At 41.2% G+C, this 21,484-nt stretch overlaps 1 long non-coding RNA gene across 1 annotated transcript; it reads left to right on the top strand.

The window, feature by feature from the left end:
- The first annotated feature begins 463 nt into the window (after window positions 1-463).
- LOC127369198 (uncharacterized) lies at window positions 464-18,063 on the top strand. The gene is made up of 2 exons (XR_007886033.1): window positions 464-506; window positions 17,402-18,063. It is a non-coding gene; the product is annotated as an uncharacterized LOC127369198 (long non-coding RNA).
- Window positions 18,064-21,484: the final 3,421 nt, after the last annotated feature.

The following is a 21,484-nucleotide window of genomic DNA, read 5'->3' as shown; positions in this document are numbered from 1 at the left end:
TCAGCTGCAAGTGGTTCTTCCCACATCACTTCACAAAGCTATCGACCAGGTCCCTGTACTCAGCCTCTCTTCTGCCCTCCAGACACTCCACAATAGCCGTGTCATCGGAGTATTTCTGCAGATGACACGACTCAGTGCAGTACTTAAAGTCTGCAGTGTAGGTGATGAAGAGGAAGGGAGACAGTACAGTTCCCTGGGGGCCCCCGATTCAATTCAATTCAATTTTATTTGTATAGTGCCAATTCATAACAGAAGTTATCTCAGGACACTTTTCAAATAGAGCAGGTCTAGACCGAACTCCTTATAACATTTACAGAGACCCAACAGTACCACCATGAACAAGCACTTGGCGACAGGGGCAAGGAAAAACTACCTTTTAAGAGGCAGAAACCTAGGACAGACCCTTTGGCTCTAGGTGGGTGGTCGTCTTCCTCGACCAGTTGGGGTGAGAGAAAGAGAGAGGGACAGAGAGAGACAGACAGACAGACAGACAGACAGACAGACAGGTGCACAGCAACAACGGGGGACAATAAGCAGTGACAATAGTAATAATAGTAACTGTAGTAATAATAATATTAATAACAATAATATCAGTGATATTAGCAATGGCAGTCAAGCAGGACCATGGTAGGAGGCCCCACCAGGATCCATGAGAACCTGCAAGACGAGACAGCACAAGAACTCCGGGGAAGAAGTCAAGTTAGTAACATGCAGTAATGGGACATGAATGAGTGCAGAAAGAGAGAGATAGGAAGAGAGGAGCTCAGGGCACCATGGGAAATCCCCCGATAGTCTAGGCCTATAGCAGCATAACTAAGGGATGGTTCAGGACTCACCTGATCCAGCCCTAACTATAAGCTTTATCAAAGAGGAACGTCTTAAGCCTACTCTTAAATGTGGAGATGGTGTCTGCCTCCCGAACCACAACTGGAAGCTGGTTCCACAGGAGAGGAGCTTGGTAACTGAAGGCTCTTGCTCCTGTTGTACTTTTTGAGACTATAGGAACCACAAGTAGCCCTGCTTTCAGAGAACACAGTGTTCTAGTCGGGTAATAGGGTACAATGAGCTCTTTATGCCTGGGGCCTGACCATGAAGAACTTTGTAGGTGAGGAGGAGGATTTTAAATTCTATTCTAAATTTTACAGGGAGCCACTGCAGAGAAGCTAGTACAGGAGAGATGTGATCCCTTTTCCTAATTCCTGTCACTACTCGTGCTGCAGCGTTTTGAATTAATTGGAGCGTCTTAATGGACTTATTGGGGCAGCCTGATGATAAAGAGCTGCAGTAATCCAGTAATCAAATGCATGGATTTATTTTTCTGCATCTGTCTGTGATAGGATGTGTCTAATTTTTGTAATATTACGTAAAGGAAAAATGGCAGTCCTGGAGGTTTGCTTTATGTGGGAATTAAATGACATGTCCTGATCAAAGATAACTCCAAGATTCCTGACGGTGGTACTAGAGGCCAAGGTAATGCCATCTAGAGTATTATATCTTTAGACAGTGAGTCTCTAAGGTTTTTGGGGCCAAGTACAAGAATTTCATTATTTTCTGAGTTTAACATCTGAAAATTGCAGCTCATTCAGGATTTTATGTCCTTAAAACATGTTTGTAATTTAGATAATTGATTAATTTCATTGGGCTTGATCGATAGATATAACTGCGTATCATCTGCATAGCAATGAAAGTTAATGATTTCAAATAATGTTGCCTAAAGGGAGCATATATAAAGTAAATAGTATTGGTCCAAGTACAGAACCTTGTGGAACTCCATGACTAACTGTGGTATTTATTGAAGATTCATCGTTAACATGTACAAACTGCGAACGATCTGATGATATGAAGTATGACTTAAACCAGCTTAGTGCGGTTCCTTTAATGCCAATTTGATGCTTAAGTCTCTGTAAAAGAATATTATGGTCAATGGTGTCAACGTTTCCAGTGATGATTGTAGGGATGTAGGGTTTAAACCTCCTCTTTTTCATCCTCCGTTTAACCCCCGCTCTGCAGAGCGGGGGTTATGCACTATGCACAGCTCCTCTAGTATGGAGGGTCTCTCCTTAGTCAGGATGCTCGGGTGCCTCAGGACAATCATCTGGTCGCGGGTGTAAACAACGACAGTTATAGGAGCTGCCATAGCAGGCTGCTGTTGTAACAGTCCGTTACGTGGACGACCCACTCTGCCTCTGAGCCACAGCCGCCCTGACTGGCCAACTTGCGGTTCAAAGATCCACCAGGAAACATTTGTTGCTGACACAACTCTTGCTGTTTAATCATTTTTTTTCTATCCAAGGAACTCCCAGCTAGGACGTCACTAGTACATCAAGTCATGCAACTGTACTCACAAGCCTGGGCTAAGGGCTACAGCCACCGTCCAGTAACAGTGGAGTCCAGATCTCAGGTGTGTGCTTACAGATATGGTGGCTTATAGGCCATGTTCTTAACTGTCTAGAGAAGGACCTGTAATGCTGAGTTTGGACATGTGTACATGTGTACACCATTCTATTCATGTGCAGCTTTAATTGAAAAGGCAGATTGACCAAAAGCAGATTTTCTTAGTGGGACAAGTCTCCATCTGAGACTCCTCTTGTAGTCTGATTTGTATTATTATTTGTATTATTTTGTATTTATTTGTTCATTAATAAAGAAACTGATTGGGGAAGGAGCCATGCCATGAATCATTTTATAGATGAGACATATATTTACATACCTGATCAGGTTTTTATAGCTCAGAAGTTATATATACTAGTATATATATTAATAGGTGTCTTTCATGGCTTTCATGGTTTGTTCATATAATGATTCTGGTGGCCTCAAAGTTGTACAACATGGCATGTGTTAGGAGAGTATGACAAGAAAAAGACCATTTATCATGTCACCAAACCACCCTAAAACAGGGACAATTTAGGGCCATGAAGAAGGTTGTTGCACCTGTTCTCCTGCATTCATAAAATACTGAATGTTTCACTTATCCAATGAATGGTTATGGGAAACAGTAATAATCATTTTTTCCATTTCTTTTTCCAAATATTATTCTCAATTTTTCAATAGTCTCAAAAGATTTAGTCATAATTATAATTATATCAGCATGATTGTCCATTACTACGTGTTTTTTGTAATATATTATTAAAATCAAATGTAGAGGATTGTGCAGCTAATCATTTTTTGTTTCGTTTTTATCTGTTTTGATCTGTTTTGTGTAAAAAAAAAAACCCCCAATATAAATATCTTGAAATCTTAGTAACCACTGATGTAAAAGAAGATGGGAATGATTGAGTGATAGTGATTATATTGTGAAAATATTACTAACAACCTCAAAATGTTATGTTAAAAAGTAACAACAAAAATCTGGGTTATCCCAAACAACCATGGACACATCCTTTTAAATACCACAGTAAATCAACTCACCTCAATATCAGCCTTGGACTTTTACACACCAAAATTTTGTTTGTGGCTTTTCTTCCAGACTGTTTTTAGCTCTGGTTTGTAACTGGAAAAAAACCTTTTCAGAAAAATTAGTTTTTACTTTCAAAAAACAACCTCCAATGTTCAAATAACACAGGTTTACTGGTTTTAGCTCTAGTTTTGCAACCAGGGTGAAACAGCATCTTTTGGTCAAAAAACAGTCTTGGTGATTTTAGCTTCTTTTTTTTTTTTATTTTTTTTTTTTTTTTTTTTACTCCCAAATTTTATAAAAAAACTTTTTTTTTCTTAAAAAAAAAAATTTATTTTTTTTTTTAGGGGGGCCCAAAAAGCAAGCTCAGCTCTCAAGTCCAGCTACATCAGCTGATCACAGCTGATCGTAAACACACATCAGCTGAGCCATATCATTCAGGACGCCTTATTAAAGCTGCTTTAGCCTGCATATCTTTGCATGCACATCCATGGAATGGCGCCGGCGACAACGACAGCCTGTCATGGCAGCTCCTATCATTGTTGTAGTTTTAGTGTGTTTTCAGTGTCTTTAGCCTGTGTTTTTTGCTATTTTTAACTGTTTTCTTATTTTCTTACTACTTTGTTCACGTCGCCTAAATACTTTTTTGGCGTTTTTGAGCACTTTTTATTTTTTGTTTGCACGGGTCTCCATGGCGACGGCGAGTCGCAGTGTTTTACACCCGCGACCAGATGATCGCCCTGAGGCCCCCGGAAATTCCTGACTGTAGAGAGAGCCTGCATACCGGAGGAGCTGAGAAGACGGCGAGGCTGCAGAGCGGGGGTTAAACGGAGGATGAAGAAGAGGAGGTTTAAACCCTACAAACGTGGCTACACGAGCAGATACCGGATTCCAACGTCACCATTCCCGGCTTCCAGACGGTTCGAGCCGACAGGGACACCACCGCGACCGGCATGAAGAAAGGAGAGGGACTGTCCGTGCTCATAAACAACAGGTGGTGTAACGCCAGGCACGTCTGTGTGAAAGAGCGTCTGCAGCCTGGACATCGAGCTTGTCGCCGTCGGACTTCGTCCATGTTATTTGCCACGGGAACTTTCCAGTGTTATCGCCATCACTGTCTATGTTCCTCACAGTGGTCTTCATCATCACCATCACTGTTTACATTTATGATGTCTTATTTATTCTCCTGTACAGCACTTTGGTCAACTTTGGTTGTTTTTAAAGTGCTTAACAAATAAAGTTGGATTGGATTGGTTTGGATTTGCTGCTTCCTCTGCACGCCGCTTTGCACCTTTCCCACCTCCACCCCAGCTGGACCCATATGTAATTTCTGAGTACCATTGATGCTTGCTCTGTTCTGTACCCGGGGGGTCTTTGCTGCTGCTCTCCTTGTCTTAAACTTTTCTAGGTATGCACATGGAAGAGCAGGTTTTGCTGATTAATTTATTTTTTTTTGATTTTTTTTTTTTTTTTTTACCAAACTCTCATGCAGCTCTACATGGTAAGTGCAATTAATGTTAAGTCAAACTAATTACAAACCTTTGTTATATATGTTATATATTATATAATAAGATGGCGCCCTGAACGGCTGCCTCGGTGTGTTGGTGTGCATTGTTTATTCTTGTTTTGTTTGTTTTCAGCTGTGATACTCGAAGCTGAAAAAAGTTCATGAACATCAGGGGAACAACTCCAGCTGATCTCTTTCCCACTTTTCTTCTCTCTTTCGTGGAATTATTGGACATAGTGGTCAAAGATGTGCTCACCTTTGCTCATGCAGTGATGGATGAAACTGTCTCTCCAGTGGGCCTCACAGGGGGATATGGGATTGTTCCCCCTCCATAGCCTCTGATCTATGAAGTCAAGTGTGTGTTTTGTGGACCTGTGTGAGTCTGGCTAGATATTCTGCCACAGTCTGTGTTGAGGTTCTGATAGTGTCTCTTCGCCTGAATCCTGGATGGATTCTGTCGGTGGTGTCTGTTGTTGTTGAGCTGCTGCGGATGCTCGTGGTGCCGGCTGGTGTTCTCATAGCGCCGGCTGCTGTCTTCTGGGTGGAGCCGAGTCCGGATCAGGATCTAGTTTGAGTCACTGAGACGTAGAGGTGTTTAGTGATTCTGTCCCTGACTAAGTTTTCTGTCCCTAATGTTTACATATACATGTACATATACTAATATACTTTATTAGATAATATACTATCCAATCTGCTCTGATAACATTTCCTTTTTTCTTTCTTTTGCTTTGTTCTTCCTTCCATTCTCCTTTAGTTTTTACATTTATAATTGCTTCGTGCTAAAGCTGTCAGTGTTTGGAAATCCACTTTCTTTAACCCACATGTCAAGTTGGTCAGTACTTTGTTTATAGTTGGTTATAAACTGAATGTTAGCAGTCGACAGGAGTAATAACAATGGAGACTTTTTATCTTTTGCCATTGGTTGAACTCATTTTCCCATTTAATCTCTTTAAACAAATTCCCCAAAAGTGACAAAAGGAATCATGCCTTTGTTGTTCTCTCAGTGATGTTGATTTCACAATTTTTCTTTAAATTTAGAATTTGTCCATCTCCCAATTTACATGGACCTTGAAGCTGACTGTTACAGAAAAGACTTTTACAGATCCAAAATGAATGTCCCTTTAATTTTCTTGGGAAGCTTTTAATGGTCAAACAGGAAAAACTCTTTTCTTTTCCTTTTAATTTTCTGCAGTTAAATATTCGCTCACTCTCCTTTACTTTTTTTTTTCTCCACATTTCATTCACACACACTCGTCTGATGCATGAAGTTACATGCATCAGACGAGTCCCGGACTCAAGTCTCCTGGCTGTAGCCTTACACTAACGTGCATGTAACTTCATGCATCAGACGAGTCACGGACTTAAGTCTCCTGGCTGTAACTCTTACACTAAAGTGCATGTCAACCCTGCATGCATTACTAGACGAGTCCCGCACTCAAGTCTCTTGGCTATAGCTCTTTAACCTGAAGCTCCGGCGATTCTACAGCGGTCCTTACCTGCCCTGCTGACACGTCTGTCACATACCACCGCGGGGCGGCGAGAATCGATTAGTCTGGGCCCCACTGAGTACACTTACCAGAAAGACAGAGTCTTCTGGACCACCTGGTTCTTTGGATCACAGCAGTGAGCGAGCTTCAGTTCTCAGGCGTCAGGCCCTCACTTCTCTACCCTAGTTTAGCAGGGAGGTTGAGGTCAGAGTCCCAGACTCTAGCCGTGCACGGTCTTTACCTTCAGCCCTGAGTATCCGAAGTGCTGTCACACGAGTGATCCTACCGACAACGCCAAAATGTGGTGGCAATTTGTTTAACAAAGCATACAAAGTATGATCTTGTCTTTCTGTAAGGATTTATTCAAGACATCCATGAATGGTCTCAATGCAACCGTCACACACTCTCGTATGTGAAAGTCCGAAAGAGCCCCGATTGGAAGAAGTAGTATGGTTTTATCCCTGTTGGAGCGTCACTCTAACACAGTTACACATTCCTGAGTTCTGGGACAGTAAACAGACATATAGTGTGGTGAGATGATCGTCCTTGGCTTCTAAGTGAAGTCTCAACATCCTGCTGTTTACTTGGACATAGAGTGTAGATAGAAACAAGGCTAAAGGTTATTACATATAAAAGCCTCTTTAACAGTTGCGTATGGTTTTACAATGATCAGGTCAAAGGGTTGTATAGGTTCTTAAAAATTGCCATTACAGTCAAAAAACACACATTTCAACAGAGTGAGACTGTATTGTCACAAAAGAGCTTTTGCCTTAAAAAAACTGTTTTAGTGGTTTTATCTGGACAGAGATAGACATCCATGCTTCAAGACTGAATTTAATCCAGCCAGCGACCGCTGGAGGTCCCTATTGTTTTTGCTCGATTTCTTCTTCTTACCTATTATTATTATTTTTAGTCCCCTTTGATTGCATTTTTGCCCCCCGAACATACGAAAACTCAATTTTATTTGGCAAAGTTGTCAGGCCTGGTGAAAATGGGGATATTCTATGCGTCGTTTTCGGGTTGGCCACTAGGTGGCACTACTATCATTAAAAATGTGTTTAGGCTAATAACTTCTGCATAGTTTATCGCACATTCAAAAACCTTGTATCCACGTGTTCGGTGAATAGAGCTGAATCTCCCCATATAGGCCACGCCCACTTCTGCCCATAATTTTTCACCGCTAGATGTCCATAAACTACTTTTCCGTGTTCCTCCCATGCGCTTTTTCCGATTCCCACAAAAAATTTCACGTAGCATCTGGGGACCGTCCTAATAAAAAACTAATTCAAAGAATTTTGATATTTCAAAAAATAAACAGGTTATAAAATTAGCACTTCCTGTAGATTTTTCGTCAAAAAAGGAAGTGGACCATTTCTCCACATTGGTATGTCCAATTGACACCAAGCTTGGGTCGATAATTCCCCATGTCTTCCTTAGGCATCTTGTACAATTTCAGGCCATCACCACTAGATATAAGAAGCTTATATCTGCAACAGCACGTGTGATTAAAATGAAAATTGGTACGATGCTTGCCCATGACTCCCTGAGGCTCGCTAAAAAATGTGTCAACAATCCGCCACTAGGTGGTGCTCTGGTGGCAGTGTAAATCACTGTGCAGAGACCCTAATAGTTATGAATATGGAATTCACAGGGCACGTGTAGACTGGTGCCTGAAGCTCACATACCAAAAATCGTGTTTGTCGTGTTTGTAGCGCCCCCTACAACCCTGGCGCCACGTTTCACCGATATGCACGAAACTCGGTAGGCACGTGCAACATGCCGAGACCTACAAAAAAGCCTCTTGGACCCATGGACCCATAACCCCAAACCCCACGGGAAGTCAGCCATTTTGATTTTCATTTTCACTTTCGGCCTTTTCGCGTTGTATTTAAACGAACTCCTCCTAGGGAATTTATCGGATCTACTTCAAAATTTGTCAGTACAGTCAAAAATGGTGCTGATTAAAAGATGTACTATTTGTGCATGTAGGTTGAAGGGAGTGTCCGTGGCATGACGTCAAAGTTGGCCATTTTGAATTCCGTGCTCATTTTCGGTGAATTTTTTACCTTGTATTTGAACAAACTCCTCCTAGGGAATTTATCTGATCAACTACATATTTAATCAGCACAATCTAAAGACATTCATGATTAAAAGTTGTGCTATTTACGACATTCCGTCAAATGGCCTGCCCGTGGCGTTGTGTTGAATTTCGACCATTCACCATGAACAGATAGTACTCAACTTTTGAGTACAATGTCCAATCTCCACTAAACTTCACATATTCTGTAACAGTCCCACCCTGAACACATCCTCATAACTTCAGTGTACATTATCTGATCTCAACAAAACTTCACGTTTGATAAGAATCCCGCCCTGAACACGTCTACATGACAATATTCAGACATAGTGATAGCGCTACCTACTGGCAACAGGAAGTAAGCGCTGCGTGGTGATTTTGAGCTGATTTACGTGAGATTTTCATGTTGTGGTCCGCATGTGTTACGACGGCACGTGACGTAGCACGCCCTGAGTTGTGTGGAGTGCGAGGTCCCACCCAATGCTGCTTGCAGCTTTGATTTTGTTTGTTTTTTTGTTTGTTTTCATTTTCAAAATATTCATTTATAAATAATCAACGACTCCAACACCTGGTAACCGACCTAAGTTGCATGTTTAACACTTTGTCATCTAGATTTTCAAACAAGTTGTCGAAGGGCTCCCCCACACCTTTCAGATTGAGTAGAATCATCTCTGCAACGGTCCTGACTCTGACTTCATCCGTTGCAAGGTTACGCATGTTCAGCAAGCACTAAATTGAAGGAATGAATTGAGGCCTGTAAAGCACCTTCATCAACCTGTGAAAGTTGTTGCTGTAGTAGGCATCGTCTAACGATTCCAAACATGGATGTTCTTTCTGGCTGGGGTGGTTGATTTGACATCCGTAGCAGTGCTCAGTGCGGTACTTGTCGAGGGTGATGGTGAGCAGGTGTGGCACGGCTGTTTTTACAGTGCTGTAGAAGGCCGTGGAGGAGTGAGAGGCAGGGAATCCTCCATGTCTACCTGGTGGAATCACCAGATGAGTTCTGCGGCGGTGGAGAGGCAGGGCTCTGGAACTCCTCGCCAGTGTCAGAGGAACCGTGGGGTGAGACCTGCAAACCCTGGGTCCCTTCTACGTATGAACCAGGGGTGCAGCATGGTGAGTTGTACGCTGTTGGAGAGGTAGGGCTCTGGGTTTCCTCCAAAACAGTGCTGAGGGTACAGAGGGAGCCGTCGGCTGAGTCTCTGCGAGTTTCACTCTGAATGTGCCCCGGAGGTTGAATCTTCAGGGGTGTCTGAAAAGGGGGTCCAGGTGGTGGAGAGCCGGTGCTGGCAGAGACGTCTGTTGAGGTTGGCCATGTCTTCTTTTTTTTCGTTTTGGACCGGTTTGATCAAGAATTCTGTGTGGGGATCGTCTTTGTTTCTCCTTTTAAAGCTTTGAAGGCATGGTTGTGGCTGAGAGGGGTGTGGTTTAGAATGTTGACTTTTTTCTCACTCTCAAATTGTCATTCCAATTACAACTGCTATGGAAGAGAGAGGTGATTCTCTCTCCTATTTCTTCCATCTTTTCTAACCAAACGGCTAGTGGGAGGGCTTTCACTGTCTGAAATATGCCGCAGTCCGTATTAAAATACTAAAGTCCTCCTCAAGAGGCTTCTCCCTAGATGTTCGGAGAGTGGCTTGTATGAACCATTGACTGGAACCAGATATCATCGCCTGCCAGATAGCCTTAGAAATGACCCCGGGCCCTGGTACATCAGAGGAAGGGTCTGTTCTCACTTGTTTACAGGGTGCCTCCTCATCCTCATCCGAGGGACGGTCGGACATCACCAGCCTCAACACGGCCAAGTCGTTGGAGGTCAGCGTCAGTACATTTTTCATCAAATCCAATTTTTCATCCTCACCCTGTTGGTACAACCAGACCTTGCACATTTCATACTTGAACACATACCCCCAGCATCCAGACAATCCATGCAGCTCTAGTGACCATTCTACTCTCAGAGATTCCTTCGGAGAAGCCTGTGTCGCCGTACATACACCATACTTTTCCTCGGTGCAGACGGCGGCTTTCTCACTTGCCGGTAGTGACGGGCGTCTCACAAATCACAGGCATGTTGTCTTCTGGTATATTCTATTTTTTACAATTGTAAAACTTTTCTTGTATCATGGTGAACTCAGTTTCTGTACTAACTTAGTTGCTACCTTTGTCCTTTGTTCATCCATGAGACTTAAGGGCTCCAGTCAATCATTTGGGATGGGAGGGGGGAGGGTGGAATTGGGGATGTACTAATTAATGACATATTACTTTGACAGTAGTGTATTGATTCTCTTGTGAACTGTTTGAGGGGGCATGTTCATCTTAAAGACTTCTGTTGAATATTTGGGGACAGGAGGGAGGGGTGGGGGGTGTTAATTAAGTTACTTTGACACTAGTCTATTGATTCCCATGTGACTTTTGACCTTTGAGGGGGGCGTGTCACTTTGATGTGTATGCACACACATACATCTGTAGGAGGTCTCATCCCCCTCAGAAATCAGACCCAAGACTGTTGTATTGTCTGTGACTTTGATGATGGTGTTTGAGGCGGGGTAGATGGGAAAGCAACAGTGAACAGTGTGAAGAGTATCGAGCAGACAGCCCTGGGGAGTACGAGTCCTGAGAGTGAGGGTCGAGGAGATGTTCTTCCTCACTCTGATCTACTGTGGGCAGTCTGTGAGGAAGTTTATTATCAATGCAAACAGAGAGGAACTGAGACCCAAGGTGTGCAGCTTGATGACAGTATTAAATGCAGAGCTGAAGTCTACAAATAACATCCTCATATAGATAGATATACTTTACTGATCCCAAGCTGGGAAATTGCAATAATAGGTGTTCAGTATCTCTATGTGTGTCAGGGCGAGATGGCATGCTGTTGTGATGACATCCTCTGCGTGGCAGTTTGTTCTGTCTGCAAACTAATGTTTATACAGGTCAGTTGGGATGATAGTTTTCATGTGTGTGAGCACCAGCCTCTCAAAACACATTGTGACAATCGGTGTCAGGGCTACAGGACAGTAATCATTCAGGCACATCACAGCAGATTTTTTGGGCACTGGGACGAAAGCGGAGGTTTTGAGGCATGTTGGTACAGCAGCTAGTTTTAGCAACAGGTTGAATATGTCCGTCAACACCCCAGCAAGCTGGTCAGCACACCTCTTATGGACCTGCCCGGGCACTCTATCTGGGCCAGCTGCCTTGTTCAGAATCTGTGGTATCAGAGAAGACTCCTGTCAGCACTCCCTCTTAACTGTTGTCTGACTCTATCAGTTGGGTTGAAAGAAGAGAAATGGGAGAGTGGAGGAGAAGATGGAGAGGGCAAAAGCATGAAGGAAGGGCAGACAAATAGACAGACAAGGAGCAGTGAATCCTAGTAATAGAGAGAGTGGTCATGGTAGGTCCAGGTCCTGCAGCTCTCGGATTAGCAGTACCGGCAGGGAGAAGACAAGAAGAGGGAGAACAGACAAAGGGGAGAAGCACAATTACAGGAGAGACAAAACAAAGTTAATAAAATGCAATAATGTTTTATGCATGGATGGAGAGAGAGAGAGAGAGAGAGAGAGAGAGAGAGAGAGAGAGAGAGAGAGAGGGGAGGGGTTGGAGGAGAGAAAACTAATCTTACATCAACCTAATATAATCCTACTCATAACCTCAGCCTGACCTTAACATAACCTATTCCTTGTTTCTGTGTTTTACTCAGGGACTCTCCAAAATGGGTGTCAGCACTTCCAAGATGAGCTACTTAGACTGGAGCCTATCTGGCCAGTGTGGATTCAACTCTCAAACTAGCCAGATGGCCTCTTAGACTTAGCACACTTGAGGCAGGAAAAGTGTACTCAATTGATCCCTCATGCAGCTCCATCATTCTGGTCACAGAAGGGCTGATGGACCTGGGTGAACAATTGCAGAGATAGGCCCCAACCTTAGCACACAGGAGCTTATCTTAGCAGCAGCATCAATGCTGGGACATGTGCCACTTGCAGATGAGTAGAGGGATGTTCCTTTCTTGCTGGACATTTTTGAACATAGCATTCATACACATTTGACCGTCAAATGATTATTGAATTGAATTGAATTGAATTGAATTGAATTTAACAGAGTCCTATAACAACTTTAGTCCCTCTGAAATTGATAATCTTGTCGATAGTGCTACAGGCTCACTACGATCAACATTAGACTCTATCGCTCCTATAAAAGGAAATTATTAAAACATAGGAGACTAGCACCTTGGTATAACCACCAAACCCGCCAGTTAAAGCAAATAGCTAGGAAATCTGAAAGGAAATGGCGCCTTCCAAATTATCAGAATATCGCTCAAATTGGCAAGATGATCTTAAGATTTATAGAAAGGCCCTCCGTAATGCCAAGGAGCCTATTACTCAGCACTAATAGAAAAAATAAGAACAACCCTAGGTTCCTCTTCAGCACTGTAGCCAGGCTGACAGAGAGTCACAGCCTATCGAGCCACATATCCCCATAAACTTAAGTAGCAATGACTTCATGAGCTTCTTCTATAATAAAATTATTACTATTAGAAAAAATTAATCACCAACTGCCATCAACAGTTATCAGTGGCTCTCCAAGTTCAGGGACTTCTGTCAATGTAAACTTAGATGTATATTTAGACTGTTTTTCTGCTATCGATCTTCATCAGTTAACTTCAATCATTTCTTCATCGAAGCCATCAACCTGTCTGTTAGACCCGATCCCAACTAGGCTGCTTAAAGAAGTTGTTCCCTTAATTGGCACTTCTTTACTGGATATGATTAATCTTTCTTTATTATCAGGATATGTACCACAGTCCTTAAAGTAGCTGTAATTAAACCCCTTCTTAAAAGTCTACTCTTGACCCAGGGGTTTTAGCCAACTATAGACCGATTTCTAACCTCCCGTTCCTCTCTAAGATTCTGAGAAAGTAGTCGCCAAAGAGTTGTGTGACTTTCTACATAACAATAGTTTATTGAGGATTTTCAGTCAGGATTTAGAGTTCATCATAGCACAGAGACAGCTCTGGTTAAAGTTAATAATGACCTTCGACTGCTTCTGACAATGGACTTGTCTCTGTACTTGTATTATTAGATCTTAGTGCTGCATTTGACACCATTGACCATGATATTGTTTTACAGAGACTTGAGCATCAAATTGGCATTAAAGGAACTGCCCTAACCTGGTTTAAGTCATACTTATCAGATCGTACTCAGTTTGTACATGTTAACGATGAATCCTCCATAAATACTAAAGTTAGTCATGGAGTTCCACAAGGTTCTGTACTTGGACCAATACTATTTACTTTATATATGCTCCCTTAGGCAACATTATTAGGAATCACCCATTAACTTTCACTGTTATGCAGATGATACGCAGTTATATCTATCAATCAAACCCAATGAAATTAATCAATTATCTAAATTACAAACATGTCTTAAGGACATAAAATCCTGGATGACCTGCAATTTTCTGATGTTAAACTCAGAAAAAACCGAAATTCTTGTTCTTGGCCCCAAAAACCTTAGAGACTCATTGTCTAAAGATATAGTCACTCTAGATGGCATTAACTTGGCCTCTAGCACCACTGTCAGGAATCTTGGAGTTCTCTTGATCAGGATTTGTCATTTAACCCCACATAAAGCAGACCTCTAGGACGCCCTTTCATTACGTAATATTAGAAAAATTAGACACATACTATCACAGACAGATGCAAAAAACTAATCCATGCATTTGTTACTCAAGGCTGGATTACTGCAACTCTTATTATCAGGTTGCCCCAATAAGTCCATTAAAACGCCCAATTAATTCAGAACGCTGCAGCACGAGTACTGACAGGAACTAGAAAAGAGATCACATCTCCCTGTACTAGCTACTCTGCATTGGCTCCCTATAAAATGTAGAATTGAATTTAAAATACCCTCCTCACCTATAAAGCCTTCATGGTCAGGCCCCTTCATATCTTAAAGAGCTCATAGTACCCTATTACCCCACTAGAACACTACGTTCTCTGAATGCTGGGCTACTTGTGGTTCCTATAGTCTCTAAAAGTAGAACAGGAGCCAGAGCCTTCAGTTACCAAGCTCCTCCCTGTGGAACCGGCTTCCAGTTGTGGTTCGGGAGGCAGACACCCTCACCACTTTCAAGAGTAGGCTTAAGACATTCCTCTTGATAAAGCTTATAGTTAGGGCTGGATCAGGTGAGTCCTGAACCATCCCTTAGTTATGCTGCTATAGGCCTAGACTATCGGGGATTTCCCATGGTGCACTGAGCTACTCTCTTCCTCTCTCTTTCTGCACTCATTCATGTCCCTTTAATGCATGTTACTAACTTCACTTCTTCCCCGGAGTTCTTGTGCTTTCCGTCTCGCAGGTTCTCATGGATCCTGGTGGAGCCTCCTGCCATGGTCCTGCTTGACTGCCATTGCCAATACTGTTGTTGCTGTGCACCTGTCTGTCTGTCTGTCGCTCTCTCTCTCTCTCTCTCTCTCTCTCTCTCTCTCTCTCTCTCACCCCAACTGGTCGAGACAGACGACCACCCACCTAGAGCCGGAGGATCTGTCCTAGGTTTCTGCCTTTTAACAGGCAGTTTTTCCTTGCCCTTGTCGCCAAGTGCTTGCTCATGGTGGTACTGTTGGGTCTCTGTAATTAATGTTAAAGAGTTCGGTCTAGACCTGCTCTATTTGAAAAGTGTCCTGAGATAACTTCTGTTATGAATTGGCGCTATACAAATAAAATTGAATTGAATTGAATTGAATTGAATTTTTGTACCAATCTGATACCAAGTAAATACAGGGCTAGTATCGCTGATACCGATTCCAATACTTTTTACTTGAAATGTCATGATCATTGAATAATTTTGTGATTTTGCCTTTAGTCAGTTGATTATGATTATGATAAAACACAGGACAAATATTTTAGGCAAATAAAAATGTTTTTATTAACTAACTGCAACAATATAAAACAATGTAACAGTATAAAAATAATAAAACAATTCCCTTATTACCTTCTACTACACACAATTGTTTGATTGTTAAGATAATTAAGTGACAGCTAATTAAGTGTAACTGTAATCTGCATGTAGCCTAAATAGGAATACTATTTTTCCTTCAACAGTTAACACAAAAGGGTTATTATATTCAGCCATATTCATATTTCAGGTTTGAGGTATATAAGTGTATATTTTTGAGTTCCAGTAAAACAATTAAGTTTTTTTTTTTAACTGGCTGAGTATATGATAATAGTTTAATCAGTCTGCTAAAATTGCATCTCTGATCATCTATTACACTGTGAAAAACAGTTTATGCTGAATACTACCTGGATATTCCTGATTTTTTGCCTGAAAACCTCTGCCAGAGACCTTCATTTTAATTAATTGATGAAGTACAATTATATAAAGAGGGCGACGGGTCGCAACTTTTTTTGCAACTTGGATTTGCTCCCGCAACTTTATTGCAACGAAATGCCTAAAAACACAGCAACTGTCATCGCAAATTTTCAGAAAAGCTGCCGTAAATTTGATGCCACTTGGAGATCGACTCGGAGATTTTTGCATTAAAGGCTCTTCAGGCTAGATGTTGGGTTTATGAGCCTTTATGTAATTGAGAAGCTGGTCTTGAGTGACTTCTTGAAATTTGGGGTCAATTTTGGGCACGGCTTGATATGGTAGATATACAACTTATGTGTCCTAGGGCCACCATATACGTTAGTTTTTACAAAAGCTAGTGCAATACACTTATATCTGGCTGAACAGGCCTTGGTCATATACTTGCAAAGTAGGAAAAATGATTTGAGCGAGTTTGACAAGGGCCAAATTGTGATGGCTAGATGACTGGGTCAGAGCACCTCCAAAACTGCACCTCTTGTGGGCTGTTCCCTGTCTGCAGTGGTCAGTATCTATCAAAAGTAGTCCAACGAAGGAACAATGGTGAACCGGCGATAGGGTCATGGGCGGCCAAGGCTTGATTCACGTGCAGAGCGAAGGCTGCCCTGTGTCATCCAATTCAACAGACAGTCTACTGTGGCTCAAATTGTTGAAGAAGTTTGCTCTGTCAGTGCCAGTGGGCTCTGGCGCATGTTCTGCTGCGACAGTACAGTCTGTATTCTCATCTTGCAATACTGACTGTGAAAGCAAGTTTCCCCTGGGGGACAATAAAGCATCAATTGAATTGAATTGAATTGAATTAATGCTGGTTCTGATAGAAAGCTGTCAGAATTCATGCATCGCAGTTTGTTGCATATGGAGCTGTATAGCTGCAGACCAGTCAGGATGCCCATGCTGACCCCTCTCCACTGCCAAAAATGGGCATGTGAGCATCAGAATGGACCACGGAGCAATGGAAGAAGGTGGCCTGGTCTGATGAATCATGTTTTCTTTTACATCATGTGAATGGCTGGGTGCATGTACGTTGCTTAGCTGGTGAACACATTGGCACATGGCAAGCAGGCGGAGGCAGTGTGATGCTTTGGTCAATGTTCTGCTGGGAAACCTTGGGTCCTGCCATCCATGTGGACATTATTTTGACATGTACCACCTAACTAAGCATTGTTGCAGACCATGTACACCCTTTCATGGAAACGGTATTCCCTGATGACTTTGGCCTCTTTCAGCAGGATAATGCGCCGTGCCACAAAGCAAAAATGGTTCAATTCAATTCAATTCAATTCAATTCAATTTTATTTGTATAGCGCCAATTCATAACAGAAGTTATCTCAGGACACTTTTCAAATAGAGCAGGTCTAGACCGAACTCTTTAACATTAATTACAGAGACCCAACAGTACCACCATGAGCAAGCACTTGGCGACAAGGGCAAGGAAAAACTGCCTGTTAAAAGGCAGAAACCTAGGACAGATCCTCCGGCTCTAGGTGGGTGGTCGTCTGTCTCGACCAGTTGGGGTGAGAGAGAGAGAGAGAGAGAGAGAGAGAGAGAGAGAGAGAGAGAGAGAGAACAGACAGACAGGTGCACAGCAACAACAGTATTGGCAATGGCAGTCAAGCAGGACCATGGCAGGAGGCTCCACCAGGATCCATGAGAACCTGCGAGACGAGAAAGCACAAGAACTCCGGGGAAGAAGTGGAGTTAGTAACATGCATTAAAGGGACATGAATGAGTGCAGAAAGAGAGAGGAAGAGAGTAGCTCAGTGCACCATGGGAAATCCCCCGATAGTCTAGGCCTATAGCAGCATAACTAAGGGATGGTTCAGGACTCACCTGATCCAGCCCTAACTATAAGCTTTATCAAAGAGGAATGTCTTAAGCCTACTCTTGAAAGTGGTGAGGGTGTCTGCCTCCCGAACCACAACTGGAAGCTGGTTCCACAGGAGAGGAGCTTGGTAACTGAAGGCTCTGGCTCCTGTTCTACTTTTAGAGACTATAGGAACCACAAGTAGCCCAGCATTCAGAGAACGTAGTGTTCTAGTGGGGTAATAGGGTACTATGAGCTCTTTAAGATATGAAGGGGCCTGACCATGAAGAGCTTTATAGGTGAGGAGGAGTATTTTAAATTCAATTCTACATTTTATAGGGAGCCAATGCAGAGTAGCTAGTACAGGAGAGATGTGATCTCTTTTTCTAGTTCCTGTCAGTACTCGTGCTGCAGCGTTCTGAATTAATTGGAGCGTTTTAATGGACTTATTGGGGCAACCTGATAATAAAGAGTTGCAGTAATCCAGCCTTGAAGTAACAAATGCATGGATTAGTTTTTCTGCATCTGTCTGTGATAGTATGTGTCTAATTTTTCTAATATTACGTAAATGAAAGAAGGCAGTCCTAGAGGTCTGCTTTATGTGGGAGTTAAATGAAATGAAGTTCAGGAATCGTTTGGGTTTTGCCAGCAAAGGGGGGACCAACACAATATTATAAAGATTGGTCATAATGGCATATCTGATTGGTGTAAGTGGAAAGGTCATGGTCAGGAGTAGAACAAAAGGTGGGTAATAATAGGAGGTAAGTCAAAGTACAATTTCTCTCCCTCTATTGGCTCAAGCCCTCTTCGGATCACCCAGCATACAGAAGTAAAATGGAACCACAACAGGAACTACCATAATGGACCTCCAGGAATCAGTTCAAACCATCTTCTAGCTCTTCTTAACCTAATAAAAAGAGGAACCATCTCATCAGCCCTCCATCTTGCAGTAACTACATATTCCACTAAGGGGCATGGTAAGCTCACAACTTGCAATTTACACCAGTAGACAACCTCCAAAGTGGAAGCCTAGGAGACTTACAATAAAATTAACAACTCTATAACCTAATGGTTTCATGGATAAATTTAATAATTACTCCCAAGGTTAAAACCTACTTTTTACATCCAGGACAAAGGTTATGAGACCATATTACTCTTCATTCTTTAAGGATTATAATTATGGATAATCATGATAATAACTATCATTAAGGTCCAACTTAATACAACACCAGTAGACAACCTCCAAGTGGAAGCCTAGGATACCTACAATAAAATGAATAACTCTATAACCTGATGGTTTCATGGATACATTTAATAATTAATCCCAAGGTTAAAACCTACTATTTACATCTAGGACGAAGGTTATGAGACCCTATATTACTCTTCATCCTTGAATAATTATAGTTATGGATAATAATAATAATAATAATAATTATTATTATTATTATTATTATTATTATTATTATTAAGGTCCAACTGAAAACAATATAAGGAAACAAAAGAAAAATGTTCTTACCTATGAACACCAGCCTTTCTGCCTGCACTACCCCCTTTCCCCACCAGGGGAGGTATTACATTTAGATAGATAGATACAATACAATAAAATACAACAACAGAATAAAATACTTACGTAGAAAAGATAAAAAAGATAAATAGATAGATAAGGTGCAAAGAAGTTGTAGTTGCAAGATGGTGGTAAATAGTACTGATGATATGATGGTAGTGCTATTGTTAATAACAGTATATAATAATAATATAATATAATAATAATATGTATATATAATATGATGACTGAACAGATATACATGTATACACAGATATTATACATTAATAATTATATAATGTAGATATGTGTCATATATTCCGCCTGTGCAAGGTGTGCATACAATATATATATGTACACATATATATATATTTACACAAGACATGATATATAGCATATGTATAATAGATACTTGACTATACAATAAAGATATACATACAATATGTATATATATTGTAATATAATAATATATTGTATAAATATGATATATAATATCAACATGGTTTATATTAACACATATCACATATCATATGAAGTATATGTTCCACAGGTAGATTTAGTCTAGTTCTGTGATTGTGGATCTGACAGAGGCTCCCACTTTCCCCTAACCTTAGTTTATCTTTTGCTTACAGATACACTTTAATAAGGTCCTATCTTTAAGCATTTTGGTTTGTTCTGTTGCCTGGATTGCTGTGTTTTTATGTAACCACAAGATGGCGCCTCAAGTTTTGGACCTTTGCGCGGCCTGACCCGCCGACGACGCACGACAAAGGATTATAGCATGGCATGAGAGCCTTGCTTTTACAGCACCGTTGATCTAAGATCACACACACACACATATTCGGCCTAAACCTCAGCACATACTCGAGGAGAGGGATTCAAACCCTCCCACCTCTCTATTGCTCTTTGTCTCTCACCAACACGTGTTTCATACCCTGAAACATCTGGTCAGAGGACAAAGGACACACACCTTTTTGGCGCGCGACCCCGATGCACACACATACACACACACCATTTCCCTCTAAATTATATGTAGTGTATTTTTCTCTGTTTGCTTTGATTATATCTCTTTAATAAATGCTTGTGTTTATATATGCTGGCCTACTTAATTTCATACAAGAGTGAGTGATACCAACCTCTTCTATGTAGAACTCCAAAGCTCCCACTTTAGTTATTGTTAATGATTTTGGTTGTAGTTATTAATTTAATTATTAATCTGACTTCTGAATGAATAGTTTAGTGTATTTTCATGAGACTGATCAATCGATTATTAGTTATCGTTTCCCTTATTTAAGGGTGGTGCCCTGAGGATCTTTAACATTAACTAAAGACATTTTCTATTATCTTTTGATAATTATAAATTTTGATAACCATTAATTGATTAAACTAATACAGTTAGACCACTGTACTACACCCTACGACGTGGAGCCCGACACTAATAATGTTCCACCTTTTATGCTGTGTTTAGGAACTTTATGTACAATTAAATAATTTATTAAAACGTAAAACATGTAGTCATAACAGCCTTAACTGAGCCTAAACAAAGTGTAAGTGTGTGTGGTCTGTATTTTACTATACAATACACACATAAAAAGGAGAATATAGCGTATTTTGACAGTATTATCTAAGTTACATTGTCACTGTATGAAAGTATTTTTTTGTCATAATGTGTAGGGGGCTGTAATATAGTGTTCAGTGTGCCTCGAGAAACAACGGCATTTTCCATGCAGGTTTCCAAATCTATAAAAATCTACAAGCGGTAATAATTTGTGTACTGGTACACATCTGTAACACCATGCGTACCCCACATAGACATCTTACAGTGTGATTATGCAAGTTTATTTTTCCACTACTTTGTGTTAGGATGCAATCTGTAGTTCAAAAAACTTTACTAACATAGTGATGTGTGTTAACAACCTTGTTTTTTTTTACCATAATTTCTTTCTATTGAGTAAATGTTGGTCACTTCATTATCTGATAAAATTTTTTATATAAATAATCAAATACATAATCTTGAAAAAAAACCCAGAAATTATCCTGGATTATTGAGGAATTAGAACACCACTATATAAAAGGCTGTAGCTGTGTGTAATGGGTGTGCCAAATGATACAGCGGCTGCTTTAGCGTTGCTGGAAGAAATTGCTATTCTGTAATTCAGACGAGAATGAGTATTTAAAGACTGTTTGAAATAAGACCACTTTTTATTAATCTCCTCCAGGATCCGAGGCTCAGAGCTAACAGCGTTCACTGCCTCTGTATAACCAATAGAATGACGCAAGGTGAATGGCAGAAGCTTACAGAGTTTAGGG

The sequence above is a fragment of the Dicentrarchus labrax genome, unplaced genomic scaffold, assembly GCF_905237075.1.
Source record: "Dicentrarchus labrax unplaced genomic scaffold, dlabrax2021, whole genome shotgun sequence".
In the NCBI taxonomy this organism is placed as follows: domain Eukaryota; kingdom Metazoa; phylum Chordata; class Actinopteri; family Moronidae; genus Dicentrarchus; species Dicentrarchus labrax.
This window is presented reverse-complemented; position numbering and strand designations above follow the sequence as displayed.